Genomic DNA, 16,227 nt, shown 5'->3' with positions numbered 1-16,227 from the left:
TTTGTTGATGATGCATCGTTATATTCATGACATTTGGGCACATCGTTATATTCGCGATATTTGGACAGAACGAACATCTGTATTGAAGGCACCGGATGCATCCTCAGAAATAACCTTTAATCTTATGTTACATCTATAAATCTCACTTGTCTGTTTAAATGTATGTATGTATATATGTATGTATGTATGTTTGCCTAAAACTTTCGACAAATGCGACGGATTTTCAATCGGTATCCTTTTAAATCTCGACTCTTCGGACGGCAAATATCGAAAAATTGGCCAAAAACATTAATTTTTCACCCTCAACTGGGCACTTTTCTACAAGGAGGGGTCACTTTTATTCGCCGACTAGCCTTAATTTAAACCTTCGCCACTTCCGGTTTTACGATGGACGCAACGTGACGTTTGTTTTTTTAATGTTCTTTTCCCTCTGTGTGGTACGGGTTCGAGCCTGCCTGCCTACTACCACTTTTTTTTCTTTTGCTCAACATACACACATCCAAATACACGGGCAACACCGGGCATCCAGGCCAGTCTATACTATAAATCTTATCTGTCTGTTTAATGTATGTATGTATGTATGTATGTATGTATGTATGTATGTATGTATGTCTAAAACTATCAACAGAAATTACGGATTTTCGCGAGATCGGTGTCCTGTTAAAGCTACAAGACATTAATTCCTTCACGCTCAATTGGGCACTTTTCTACAGGGAATGGTCACTTTCTGCCGATATTTTCGAAAGTCATCCCTTTTTTTCTATTGTCAAAGCTTAATTAAAACCTACATCACTTCCGGTTTGGCGATGGGCGCAACAGCAAAGACGTAACGTTTTTTTTTATTTTCCTTTCCTCCTTCGCGGTACGAGTTCGAGCTTTCCTGCTTAATACCACTTCCAAACACCCGGGAACGCCGGCTAGTATTTTATATATATATATATGTTTCATATCTCTACTATTGTATAAAAGTAACTTTGTGTGTGTGTGTGTGTGTGTGTGAGAGAGTTCCTAATAGGTTCCAAAACGGCTGAGCCTATCTTTTGCAAATTTCACACAAAGGTAATTTATATGTCTGGCTGTGTTCTTAGATATATTTTGTACAGAAATTCATTGGATAAGTATCGAAAATCGAAAAAATCCGATCTAAAAAAAAAATCTCTCTTTTTTTTTAGAGATAAAAAAATTATTTTTACAGGGGAATATTTTGCCTTACACCGTTGTAAACGGGCGGTGTAACGTAAAATATTCCCCTGTAAAATTCTCCTTTTCAATCTATAAGAGTAGAAAGACTATTTTTAAGATCGTCAAACCCAAATATCAGCTGACGTGATATTATAAACAAACAAAGATGGAATTTGATGGACGACATTATATTTATTATTATTTTATTTATCTTTTATCTTTTGCAAATTAATTCACCGGAAAAATTATTCCTCGTAATACCTAATATCTAACAAAGAATTGACTCCATAATAATATACAATCTGCATAAATTAAAATATAATGTTTACGTGTATTATATTATTGTTATTGTTATTGTTATTGTTGTTATTATTATTATTATTATTTTTATTGCTATTATTTTTATTATTATTATTATAATTATTATTATTATTATTGCTATTATTTTTATTATTATTATTATTATTATTATTGCTATTATTTTTATTATTATTGCTATTATTTTTATTATTATTATTATCATTATTATTATTTTACTATTATTATCATTATTATTTTTATTATTATTATTATCATTTTATCATCATTATTATTATTAGTATCATCATCATCATTATGATTATTTATTGTTATTATTTTTATTATTATCATCATTATTACCATTATTACTATTATTTTTATTATTATCATTATTATTATATTTATTATTATTATCATTATTATTATTTTTTTAATATTATTATCATTATTATTATTATTATCATTATTATTATTATTTTTATTATTATTATCAGTACTATTATCATTATTATTATCGTTATTATTATCATTATTATTATCATTATTATTATTTTTATTATTATGATATTATTATTAATATTATTACTATTGTCATTATTATTATTGGCTCATAATGAGCTTTCACACAAGTCAGCAAACGATCAGTTTAGAGTCCTGTGGTGTTCTCTGGAAGCTGAGCGACAACAAGTCTCCCCAGACGTCCAGCTCTCTCCACCTCTTTCGATAGCATTTGCAAATAAATTTGCGTCATCGCAACAGCCTCTTACCATTGATTTCTCGGTGGTAGTGGCCATTGGTTTATACTCGAATTTGAGTGGCACTAAGCCTCCCCACGATCCCAGTTCTCTTCGCGCTTCTCCAGCGGAGGTCTGGCCAGTGCTCTCTCCTCAGTCTTTCCATCCTCCTTGACCCTTCTCGGCTCTTTGGTATCACTTTTTCGCTTTCATTCTTTTTTCGAAGTTTTTCGGAATTGTTCCTAGTGCTCCTACCATTACCGGTACTATTTTGATTTTCTTCATCATCCAAATCCCTTTTAACTCTCTGGCTAACTCTGTGTATTTTCTTCGTTTCTTCTTTTCGTTCATACTCACCCTGTGGTAAGCTGGGACAGCAAAGTCTACGATTTGACAGGATTTTTCTTTCTGGTCAATTATTACGACATCTGGTCTTCTTGCTTAGATAGGTTTGCCCGTCTGTATGTCCATGTCCCATAGGATTTTGTGGTTCTCGTTTTCGAGTGCTGTTGCAGGTTTATGCTTGTACCATTTGTCTGTACGCTCAAAATGCAGTCGTTTGCACAATTCCCAGTGCACCGCCCTCCCCACTTGGTCATGCCTGTTTTTGTATTCCTTTTGGGTTAGTTTGCTGCATTCACTTACTATATGGTTTATCGTTTCGTCTCTCTGTCCACATAGTCTGCATTTGCTGTTTTCTTGCGCTTTATCGATCCTTGCTTTGATATGGTTGGTTCTTATCGAGTTATCTTGTGCTGCAGTTATTAGAGATTTAGTTTCTCGGTTTATATGTCTTTTTCGCATCCATGTCCAGGTGTTTACGTTATTCTCATCTTTTGCCATTCCGTGGAGTTGTTGTTGTTGTTATTATTATTATTATTATTATTATTATTATTATTATTATTATTATTATTATTATTATTAATGTTGTTGTTATTATTATTATTATTATTATTATTACAGATAATTATTGACATCATTATTATTATTGTTGTTATTATTGTTATTATTATTATCACATATAATTATTGACATTATTATTATTATTGTTGTTATTATTGTTATTATTATTATTATTATTATTACATATAATTATTGACATTATTATTATTATTAATGTTGTTATTATTATTATTATTATTACAGATAATTATTGACATTATTATTATTATTGTTGTTATTATTGTTATTATTATTATTATCACATATAATTATTGACATTATTATTATTGTTGTTATTATTGTTATTATTATTATTATTATTATTATTACAGATAATTATTGACATTATTATTATTAATGTTGTTGTTATTATTATTATTATTATTACAGATAATTATTGACTTTATTATTATTATTATTGTTGTTGTTATTATTATTATTATTACAGATAATTATTGACATTATTATTTATGTTGTTGTTATTATAATAATAATAATGATTATTATTATTACAGATAATTATTGACATTATTATTATTATTGTTGTTATTATTATTATTATTACAGATAATTATTGACATTATTATTATTATTATTGTTATTATTATTATTATTATTATTATTATTATTATTATTATTATTACAGATAATTATTGACATTATTATTATTATTATTATTATTATTATTATTATTATTATTATTATTATTATTATTATTATTATTATTATTGTTGTTATTATTGGTCCATATATGCTTCTTCAACATTACCATTCCGCATATCATCTTCATCAGTATATTTGACTGAAATAAGGGTCCACTACAGCTGAGAGGCAAAGCTTATTCGTTTAATCCTGACATAAAGAGATTAGGTGAAGTAGTAAAGATGAATCTGATAATTATTAATCAGCGGGGAGGGGGCAGATAATTCTAGAATTATGTCGATGTCATAATATGATTAATAATAACACTGATGCAACTTTAGTTTTGAAACCGTAAGAATATTAAGATTTATGGTTTAATTTCGATTACTGTATATATATATATATATATATATATATATATATATATATATATATATATATATATATATATATATATATACATTGTAATAACTTACTACCTAGCTCTACCTAATATTTACGCATAAAATTATACCTTCGTATATGAATTTGTGATTAAATGAAGTAATCATATATATATATATATATATATATATATATATATATATATATATATATATATATATATATATATATATATATACCTATTTACTATGCCTCCCCACGGGACAGAGTTAGACACCAGGGTCGTTTGTTAACGTGGAGAAACGGTACAAAAATAAAAATTGTCTCAGTCGTGAAGGACTAATGCTCCACCGAAAGAGAACAAGAAATGGAAGTGCAGCATCTGAAGAACAGATACTACACTTTGATCTTGACCAAAATGTTCTCCCTAATGAAACAGATTTTTAATTTTTAATTTTAATTATAAATTATCAATCATCTTACCCTATATACACATTATTTTTACAATTATTATCATTGTCATTATCATCATTATTATTATTATTATCATTATTATTATTATCATAATTATCATTATTATTATAATAATTATCATTAATATCATTATTATTATCATTATTATTAATATTATCATTATTATTATCATTGTTATTATTATTGTTATTATTATTATTATTATTGTTATTATAATTGTTATTATTGTAATTATTATTATTATTATTATTGTTATTGTTATTATTGTTATTATTATTATTGTTATTATTATTGTTGTTATTATTATTATTATTGTTATTATTATTATTGTTATTATTACTATTGTTATAATTGTTATTATTATTGTTATTATTATCATTATTATTATGCTTATTGTTATTATTATTATAATTTTTATTATTATTACTATTTTTACTATTATTATTTTTACTGTCACTATCATTGTAATTATCATCATTATTATTATCATTATCATTAATATTATCATTATTATTATTATTATTATTTTATTATTATTATTATTATTATTATTATTATTTTACTATGTTTATTATTATTATCATATATATATGTATATATATATATTTGTTGCCTTGTTTGGCGCTCTTTTTAACCTAGCCCTAACTAGTAATTCCTGGTCCTCCCTGTTATCCAAGGAGTTCAGTTCAGCCTTAACTATAGTATAGCTAGCACTATCCCCCTCCTCCACCGCCATTTCTAATCTATCTTCTAGTGCCGCTTTCGCTGCTCTAGAACTAAGGTTGGCTGGCGACTAAAATCAGCAGCGAAGGACCTAATGACTTTTTTAAGTTACCCCATCCCTTATTCCCGATGATAGACCCCGTCAATTCCCTCTGTATTGTTAGTAAAAGCTGTTCCATGAAGTCCTTCACATCGAACAACGACGTGTTGAACTTCCAGTAACTAGCCATCCTAGGTTTAACACTATCTAAGTTTACTCGTACCCGGACAAGCCTATGGTCCGAATAAAGTATATTATGAAAACTTGGACAGTCTAAAAGCCCTAAGTCGACTCTTCTAACTAAGAACCGATCGATGTAACTCGAAAATTGCACCGGATCGGAGCCGCGTCTACCTGTCCAAGTCCATGCTAAATCCCCGGGTTTTTATTTTCGAAACTTATCGACAAGATCAAACTTGTCGATAAAGTCTCGAAACGCCTTAGCATCCCGGTTCTGGTTAGTAACCTTTGTGGTATTAACCCCGCGATTTAATTCGGGATCCAGGACCGTGTTCCAGTCTCCCGCTAAAAATTCGCCGAAAAAAGGAAACTAGCTCAGTACGGTTATTGGGCGCATAAACCCCAATAAAACGAAATTCCACATCCTTTACAGTAACATACAGAACGACTAATCTTCCCTCTGGATCTGCATAAATAGGGTCACATGACGCATCAAGAGTGCGCTTAACTAGCCAGTTAACCCCCTTGCGTGGGTATCATAATGTGCTGAGTAGAGCTGAAAGTATCTAAGGAGCACATCCTGATAGTCACTTAGAATAAAGTGAGTCTCCTGTAAGCAACATATATCCACACCGAGGCGTTGAAGGTCGCGTGCAACCCGAAGTTTACGAGAGGCGTCCCGCAACCCTCGGATATTCAACGTAGCTAATCTTAAGGCCATCTTGGTTTACTTAGGGTTGGGAATCCTGACCAAACATAGACGGTGTCAAGACACCGACAGCTGTCCCCATGGATCCAGTGGTCATCTCAGTAGTGATTGACCCGCCAGGGGACAGACCGCCGATGTCAAGAGCGAATGTTAATTTAATTGCCCTATATAAAGATGGATGCATCTTGATAGGGACCTGACCAACACAAGATTTTTTAATTTCTGCTATTTCTTTGTCGTTGAAAAAAGCGACAGGGGGATAGATGTTGAAGGCATTATTCGCCTCTTCCATCATTTTCAAAACCCCGTTTGCTTCCCCTCTAGGTCTAACTACTCATAAAATCCTATTGGCTTTGGGGAAGTTTTCGGGGTTTGGGGTATCTTTCTTTTGAACTAATTTAAAAGCCAATAGGTTTTTGTAGTCTTTAGTTTTGTGACACTTCATTATTAGTTCTCTCTCTGGGGTCATTTGGCATACGGCGTTGCCAGAAAAAAGTGGGGTATTTTTTTCCCTTGATTCGGAGTCGGTGGATGGGCTTCTTTGCCTCTTTTTTCAGAGGTGAGAGGGAATTTCAGTTTTCATGGGTGAAGGGGGGAGTGTTCTAGGTTGTGTTGGCAGGGGTGGAAAAAGGGGAGGGTCTTCGGTTTCTTTTTTTCTTGGAGGGGGCGCTTAATGAAGTCATTTTTTCCCCTGGTAGAGAGTGAGGTGTTAACTGAAGCTAGGACATTTTTAGGGGAACGTTTTTCCTTAGGACTGGCGTTTGGTTTCTCTGGGAACAGGGACTCGGGGAAGGGGACAGATTTTTTTTCCTCGCGTTTTTCATCTACGCTTTCTTTTAATTTAAGGAGTTCCTTAAACTTATTCCCTCCAGGATCCTTGTGTGAATTTCAAGTTTTTGTTCTTTAATTAATGATTTTGCGTATGTTCTAGGAGGTGATTTTTGGTAGGCACGATCTTCCATCCATCCTTCTTTACTGGTGAGGCTGCTTCTGTGTTAAAGACTGATTCAATCTCGTCAGGTGACATTTGGGATGGGTTGGCTTTCTCTAACTTCTCAGGCATTTTAGATCCAGGCTGTGCGTCCGGCTCTAAGTGCGGTAGTACCCGATTTTTTGGGTTTCTTGTTGTTGTCTGCTTCTTGGGGCACGTATATGTTAAGTGCCCTACTTCTCCACATATCCAGCATGCCGGACGCCTTTCTGCCACCACTATTGGTAATTTCCCTTCTTGCGTTTCTATGTAGCAGGATATTTTATAGTAGGTCTCATTGTTTAAAAGAATGTCAGAAGACTAGACACCATTATGCTGGTCGACGTTTACTCCTGTGATGTCTCCAAATTGTAGAAGGTAGGCCGCTAAGTATTCCCCTGGTATTACACCTGGGACTTCGTAAATGGAAATGGTTGTACATCTTCGTCCCAGGTATTCCATCCTCAGAATGTAATCATGCATTATGATTTCGTTCTTGGAAAGTTTGATGCAGTCCTCTTCAGACTTAAAAAGGGCTGCCCGGGTGTTATAACCTTTCATCTTTGTAATCCTTTCTGCCCCCATCCCTACGGTTGCAATCAACTTTGTTACAGTCTCTTTCGTCGATCGAATTAGTTTTTTGGTCTTTCTATCAATTACAAAAAGTAAAATGGTCTTCTAAGCGAATTCTTCTTGTCTTGTGTGTTCCACTGTAATCCTGTTCGTGGTAACATGTTCTACACACTTCTTGGCTTCCTCAAGAAAAGATTCCAAATCGATCTTAACAGCTGGCGGCTTCTTCCAAACAACATTCTCCACCTCAAACTTTTTCTTCGCCGGCTCCGACGGCTCACAGCTGGCAGTTGCCATGGCCGACGGATAACAAGAAAAATAAAACGGATCCATCCGGCACTTAAGTAAGTAGCGACAGGGGGGGGGGAGGAAAAACAATAACAAGTTTAACAAGAAGAGATAATAATAATAACAAGAAGAGATAACAATAATAACAATAACAATAACAATGATAACAATAGCAAGCGCAACAAATAACGTATACGACTAAAAGAATCCTAATGGGGGTAGTTACTTATTTGCCGCCCACCTCGGCAAAATGTAGCACAAGGCCGGAAAGTGGGGATCCAGCACGCTCCCCTAAAGGAGGGGCACTCCTGCAATTGTAAAAATTGCCTGAGTAACCCCGTCGGCATTCCCCGGTAGGGGCGCCTCAGGCAGTAAGCTATAAACTTACTCCACCGGAAAGCCAAGTGGCAAGGCCTGGGAGGGTAGGCCTCCTAGGTATTACCCAGGCGGCGTACCTCAGTCCATCAGATGAATAATGGGGGGATTCGCCAATCATTTTTATAACCAACGGTTGTGCTAAACAACCAATGAAAACGTTTCAAAATTATTATAAAAATTGTCGAATTTTGGATTCAATCAGTTCGCCGTTAACTACGTCACGGACCGCATTTGATTCTTGGCCGCCATCTTGGTTACTGATCTGAACTACGCCGCCATCTTTGTTCAACACAATATCTCAGAACTTAACAGGTTAACTACGCTGCGGACCGCATTTGATTCTTGGCCGCCATCTTGGTTACTGATCTGAACTACGCCGCCATCTTTGTTCAACACAATATCTCAGAACTTAACAGGTTAACTACGCTGCGGACCGCATTTGATTCTTGGCCGCCATCTTGGTTACTGATCTGAACTACGCCGCCATCTTTGTTCAACACAATATCTCAGAACTTAACAGGTTAACTACGCTGCGGACCGCATTTGATTCTTGGCCGCCATCTTGGTTACTGATCTGAACTACGCCGCCATCTTTGTTCAACCCAATATCTCAGAACTTAACAGGTTAACTACGCTGCGGACCGCATTTGATTCTTGGCCGCCATCTTGGTTACTGATCTGAACTACGCCGCCATCTTTGTTCAACACAATATCTCAGAACTTAACAGGTTAACTACGCTGCGGACCGCATTTGATTCTTGGCCGCCATCTTGGTTACTGATCTGAACTACGCCGCCATCTTTGTTCAACACAATATCTCAGAACTTAACAGGTTAACTACGCTGCGGACCGCATTTGATTCTTGGCCGCCATCTTGGTTACTGATCTGAACTACGCCGCCATCTTTGTTCAACCCAATATCTCAGAACTTAACAGGTTAACTACGCTGCGGACCGCATTTGATTCTTGGCCGCCATCTTGGTTACTGATCTGAACTACGCCGCCATCTTTGTTCAACACAATATCTCAGAACTTAACAGGTTAACTACGCTGCGGACCGCATTTGATTCTTGGCCGCCATCTTGGTTACTGATCTGAACTACGCCGCCATCTTTGTTCAACCCAATATCTCAGAACTTAACAGGTTAACTACGCTGCGGACCGCATTTGATTCTTGGCCGCCATCTTGGTTACTGATCTGAACTACGTCGCCATCTTTGTTCAACACAATATCTCAGAACTTAACAGGTTAACTACGCTGCGGACCGCATTTGATTCTTGGCCGCCATCTTGGTTACTGATCTGAACTACGCCGCCATCTTTGTTCAACACAATATCTCAGAACTTAACAGGTTAACTACGCTGCGGACCGCATTTGATTCTTGGCCGCCATCTTGGTTACTGATCTGAACTACGCCGCCATCTTTGTTCAACACAATATCTCAGAACTTAACAGGTTAACTACGCTGCGGACCGCATTTGATTCTTGGCCGCCATCTTGGTTACTGATCTGAACTACGCCGCCATCTTTGTTCAACACAATATCTCAGAACTTAACAGGTTAACTACGCTGCGGACCGCATTTGATTCTTGGCCGCCATCTTGGTTACTGATCTGAACTACGTCGCCATCTTTGTTCAACACAATGTCTCAGAACTTAACAGTTACCAAGTAAGATCTATGACTTACTTGTAGTTTTATCAAATACTTTTGCAAGCAAAATCCGATCCCGCATTTTGCTAAATCCTTCCCTCTGATGAGAAGGAAAGTATTTTTTCGAAACTCCGCGGATTAAGGACTATCCACTTATTTTGTGCTCCCTTTTTAAAATTAAATATGTTTTTAACTCTATTTCAAAGTGTTTTTTTATTAACTACTTGTTCTTATATATATATATATATATATATATATATATATATATATATATATATATATATATATATATACAAGTTTACCCCTTACAAAGCATATCGCCACCTGGATGTAAGGGGCTACTATTTGGGGCCATGTCGAGGAAAGATTAACAAGATATTCATTTATGTTACATTTACACTTCTGCATATCGGTACAGCCAGGGAAGCAGGCAGCAGGAAGGGAATTCCAAAGTCTAGCTGTACGAGGGAAGAATCTATTAGAATAAAAAGCTTTCTGGCACTTAGGAAAAACAATAATGAAGGGGTGAGATATTATTGCTAAGCGGGTTTGTTGGGGATATGTACGTCGAGGGGGTACAAGTGAAACGACTTCATCAGAACACATTCCATTAAAATATTTGTAAAACAGACACAGTGATGCAACATTGCGGTGATGGGACAGGGGCTGGAGCTTAGTTGATAAAGTGGAACCGATTAGATTGACAACTCTTTTTTTGGACTTTATCTAAGGAGAGACTAGTGGTAGATGCGCCATCCCAGATGTGGCAACAATACTCCATGCATGGACGATTGATGGCCTTGTAAAGGTACAGGATACTCTCAGGCAGGAATAGTTTTCTAGCTTGATAACGGGAAACCACCTTCTTTGCAGCAGCCTTTCCAATGTCCTCTATGTATTTGTCCCAGTTTATATTGCCTGCAGGAGTTTGAAGGTAGAATTCTGAGGGAGGGTGCTATTTGTCATGGATTTATCTGTGCCTAAACCTAAACGTAGATTCCATGAACAAAGCTTCTTTCTTAGAACTGCACGCCTGTGGAATTGTCTTCCGTTTTCCTGCTTTCCGGCTGACTACAATATGGTTGTGTTCAAGTCTAACGTAAACAAGTTCTTGATGAGTCGTTCCATATAAGTTATCAAATTTACCGAATTTTCATTACTAATGATTACTATGATGTCTGATTTCTACTGTGCACGCTTTAACCCTTATCCTTGAGTGGCCTCTTGGCCTTGATAAAGTGGTGATTCCTATGTAAATATATATATATAATTATATATATATATATAAAGTAGTAGCGTTCGTGTGTGTGTGTGTGTGTGTGTGTGTCTGTGTGTGTGTGTGTGTGTGTGTGTGTCTGTCTGTCTGTCTGTCTGACACGTTGATGGTCTCTGACCAAGGGATAGTGCCCTACATTTTCAAGGTCAAATTCAAAGTTTAAGGTTATATTTGGTGCGGCTGGTCAACTTACTGTAAGCGTGCCTGGGCGTACAGCAAATCATTTTTACTAGTATATATTTATAAATTTACCTGCCATCCCTTTTTTAAAAGATGGAATCGCCCTATCTGCGAAAACAAGCAGTGTCCACAGCGTTGTGTGCTGTGTGTATATATATATATATATATATATATATATATATATATATATATATATATATATATATATATATATATATAAATATATATATATATATATATTTATATTTATGGCAATTGAAGTACACAGAATATTCCCCGTTTCATTCTCGTGAGAATTCGTCAGGCTTATGCCCTGTGTAGCTTAATTGCTCTATATATTTGCATAACAGTACCTACCTCTACGTATGTAGTGAACACTAGCGAAGTAAATACTGTAAATTTATGTATTTTCGTATTTTAATTTATGTGATTAAATCAAGTAGTCATATATATATATGTGTGTGTGTGTTTGTGTGTGTGTGTGTTTGTGTGTGTGTGTGTGTTTGTGTGTGTGGGTGTGTTTGTGTGTGTGGATGTGTGTGTTTATATTAACATGGAAAAACTCAGGGAGGTACAATATTTGAACAAGGCTTACAGATCTGTTTTCATTAATCTTGAATTTCTTGTTTCTGGATTTTTGAGACGAGCATTGATATCTAATCCCACTTGTCGCACTTGTTGTCAACTAAGCTCCAACCCCTGTCCCATCACTGCAGTGTTGCATCACTATGCCTGTTTTACAAATATGTTCATAGAATGTGGTCTGATGAACTCGTTGCACTTGTGCCCCCTCGACGTACATATACCCAACAAACCCGTTTAGCAACAAAATCACACCTCTTCACTGTCGCTAAATGCCATCAAGCCTTCTACTCTAATGGTTTCTACCGTCGAACAGGTAGACTTTGGAATTCTCTGCGACTTGCTTCCCCGGCTGTACTGATATGCAGAAGTTTAAATGTAACGTAAACAAACATCTTGTTAATCTTTCCTACACATGGTCCCAAATAGTAAACCGTTACGTTCAAGTGACGATATGCCTTGTTAGGGGGTGAACGTAAGTAAAAAAAAAAATTGTATTATTTGAACTACTGTTCTTATCTTGAATATTATTTTCACAGCGTTTCGGTCGACATAACCTCCGACCATCTTCAGGTGTAACTTGCCTGACTCGGGAATTTTTCTATCGAATTTGGGAATTTGCATTTAACTTCGAACGGAACTCTTTTTTTATCTATGGGGTAGCATTCTCTCGCTCATTAGCCATGAAGTAAATAATTCGCAATGGCATTTTGAATGTCGCCCGCACTGCCGATTGAACCTTCAACCCCCAGAAGCGTATGACTTACACCTGATGGTTGCGAGGTAAAGACACCACTCGTCCTTGAAAAAATATCATATAGCATGGCTGCCTTTTTACAAAGAAACAAAAAAGGTATTTTAGTGAATTTTATTTTGTATTAAATTATTTTGGAGAAACACTGCATAAACATCAAAAAGATATACAGCAAATTCCTTTTGATAATATATATAAAAAAAACAATTTACTACCGCCTTTTATAGTTTTGATTTTAATCGACTCTGGAACGTCAAAATCTGTAGTTTCGCCGATATTATTATTTTGTAATCTTATCCATTTTCTCATAACGAGTTGGAAGATCTCTTGAGAGATTTTTGCCGATCACGTCCAAATGTGTATATATATATATATATATATATATATATATATATATATATATATATATATATATATATATATATATACATTTTATACCTCTAAACATTCACTCAAAAAATATTGCAAATTTTATTTCTTTACTTTTAATTGTAGATAAACAGAAATTCTAACCTTGCTCTTTTCTTAATATTTAAATCACAGCTATTTTTATGGGTGAAAAATATGGATTAATCTTACTACAATATTTATTTAATCATTAAATATTCAAACAAAACTTACACATCTTTTTTCATTAATCCTGAATTTGAATAAACAAGCTATTTCGTCATGAAGGGATTAATATCAATAAAATATGTATCACTTGTTCGAATAAATTTGAAAATATATATTAAAAAAATGTTTTAATGAGCGAAAAGGCATCTTGAATGGAATAGAACTGTGATGTGTAAAAATAAACATCCATTATATATATATATATATATATATATAATATTATATATGCATATATATATACACATATATATACATATAAAATATTATATAGGAGATGTCCTTTTCTCTTCCTTACAACCTTTATCTCACAGAAGAGATGTTGCGAGTTTGTCTCTGATGTATCGTTATTTTCATGGAAAGTGTTCGAATGAGCTTCAATCTATCGCCCCCCCCTCGCCAAACTTTCACAAGAAACACTCGTCTAGCTGTAAACACTATCAATAATTCCCCCCACTCTTTATCTGTGCCTAAACCTAAACGTAGATTCCATGAACAAAGCTTTTTTCTTAGAACTGCACGCCTGTGGAATTGTCTTCCGTTTTCCTGCTTTCCGGCTGACTACAATATGGTTGTGTTCAAGTCTAACGTAAATAAGTTCTTGATGAGCCGTTCCATATAAGTTATCAACTTTACCAAATTTTCATTACTAATGATTACTATAATGTCCAATTTCTACTGTACACTCTTTAACCCTTATCCTTGAGTGGCCTCTTGGCCTTGATAATGTGGTGATGCCTATGTAAAAAGAAAAAAAAATATATATTCTTAATAAGGTTTGGTTTCGGCTTCGATTGTAGCTGAAGGAAGTCAATTTATGTATATAAATATAAATATATATATATATATATATATATATATATATATATATATATATCAAGTAAGATGATAGATAATTTATAATTAAAATTAAAAATTAAAAATCGGTTTCACAAGGAAGAAAAAACAAAAAAATAAATTGTACGATCGTTTCGGAAACGATGTTTTTATTGAGATAGACAATAAGTCAAGGACAATAATTTTATCATTTAGTTTTTTGAAACAAACTCTTCTCATCAGCAAAAATATTGGGTGTTTTTTTTTAAGACACCAAAAATAAAACTTGCATTTTTTTTAAGTAAGACAGATGTATCTGGAAAATATTTAAAATATAAAGGGAAATAGTTACTCTGCTCTTTAGACTCTTGTTTTAATCCCCTAAGTATATATATATATATATATATATATATATATATATATATATATATTGGATATATTACATTTTTCGTCATAACTTTAATTAGGGTTAAAGATTTCACCTAAAATTTTGTCAGTATATTCTTATTCTAAATTATATTTGGAGTAATAATTACAAAATCAAAGTTTAGAAAGTTTATATTTAAGGAAAAATATTAATTAACAAACGAAAAAGTATTGGATACACTTTAAAAAATTCTTTTTCTGAAATTTTAATTATATTTGCTTAACGTGTTGCAATAATGCAAACGAGTTATCACTGACCAATCAGAGAGCTTTATAGTAAAATAATTTTATAAAAATCTTCCAGTTTAGGCTCATTCCTTCAAAGTCAACCAGTTCATTTATAAAAATGCCTAAAACTAAAGAGTTGTCCATAGACAATCGTCAAAAAACTCATTGATAAGTACAAAGAAGGAAAAGGGTATTGAATAATATCAAGGGAACTTAATCTACCATTTAGTACAGTTGGAAACGTTATTAGAAAGTTTTAAAACCCCGGTTGCAAATATTCCAAGATGTGGTCAGCCAAGGAAATTAAACAAACAAAAAAAAATCAAGGTGGGTAAGCAGAAAGGTATAAAAAAAAACCTTTTCTTACTCGTGGTGAAATTCAAACCGACCTCAGAGAAGCTGGGATTAATGTGAGCAACGATACAATCAGTAGAGTTCTAAATCGTGCAGGTTTTGTATGAAGTTTCCCAAGAAAAGTTCCATTATTAAAGCTTAAACATGTCAGATGACGTTTGAATTATTTTAAAACATATAGGGAATAACCCCAAGAATTTTGGAACAAGGTAATCTGGTCAAACGAAACGAAAATCTTTGGAAGAAACTCAGCAACACATGTATGGCGTAAAAATGGCACCGCCTATAACAAAAAGAATACCATTCCTACGGTAAAGTTTGGAAGTGGTTCGATTATAGTGTGGGGGTGTTTTTCATCCAAAGGTGAACTAGAAATCATCAATGGTAGAATGAATGGACGTATGTGCAGGGAGATTTTGGAGAAAAAACTCCAGAAATCTGCTGATCTGTTAGGACATGATAACAATTTCGTGTTTCAGCAGGACAATCATCCGAAGCATACTGCCAAACTAACCAAAAAATGGCTTAGAAATAACGGTGTTGACGTCCTCATTTGGCCCAGTCAGTCTCCAGACCTCAACCCAATTGAAAATTTGTGGAAAATATTGAAGATCAATGTTCACAAGAGAAATCCACAAAATATTCACCAACTAGAACAGTTCTGAAAAGAAGAATGGCGCAAAATACCTGCATATCTTTGCAAAAAACATGTGTGCAACTATAGAAAAGCGATTGGAAGCTGTTGAACGCAATAAAGTCTATGCAAACAAATATTAAATCAATGTATCCAATACTTTTGCGTTAGTTGATTTATATTTTTCCTTTAA

At 34.1% G+C, this 16,227-nt stretch overlaps 1 protein-coding gene across 17 annotated transcripts in view; it reads right to left on the bottom strand.

The window, feature by feature from the left end:
* The window catches only part of LOC145260677 (neuroglobin-1-like), a 783,991-nt gene that overhangs the window by 580,582 nt on the left and 187,182 nt on the right, over positions 1–16,227 (bottom strand). The window lies entirely within an intron of this gene.

This window comes from Euprymna scolopes, chromosome 36, assembly GCF_053919585.1.
Source record: "Euprymna scolopes isolate OS-2025 chromosome 36, ASM5391958v1, whole genome shotgun sequence".
Taxonomy (NCBI): domain Eukaryota; kingdom Metazoa; phylum Mollusca; class Cephalopoda; order Sepiida; family Sepiolidae; genus Euprymna; species Euprymna scolopes.
This window is presented reverse-complemented; position numbering and strand designations above follow the sequence as displayed.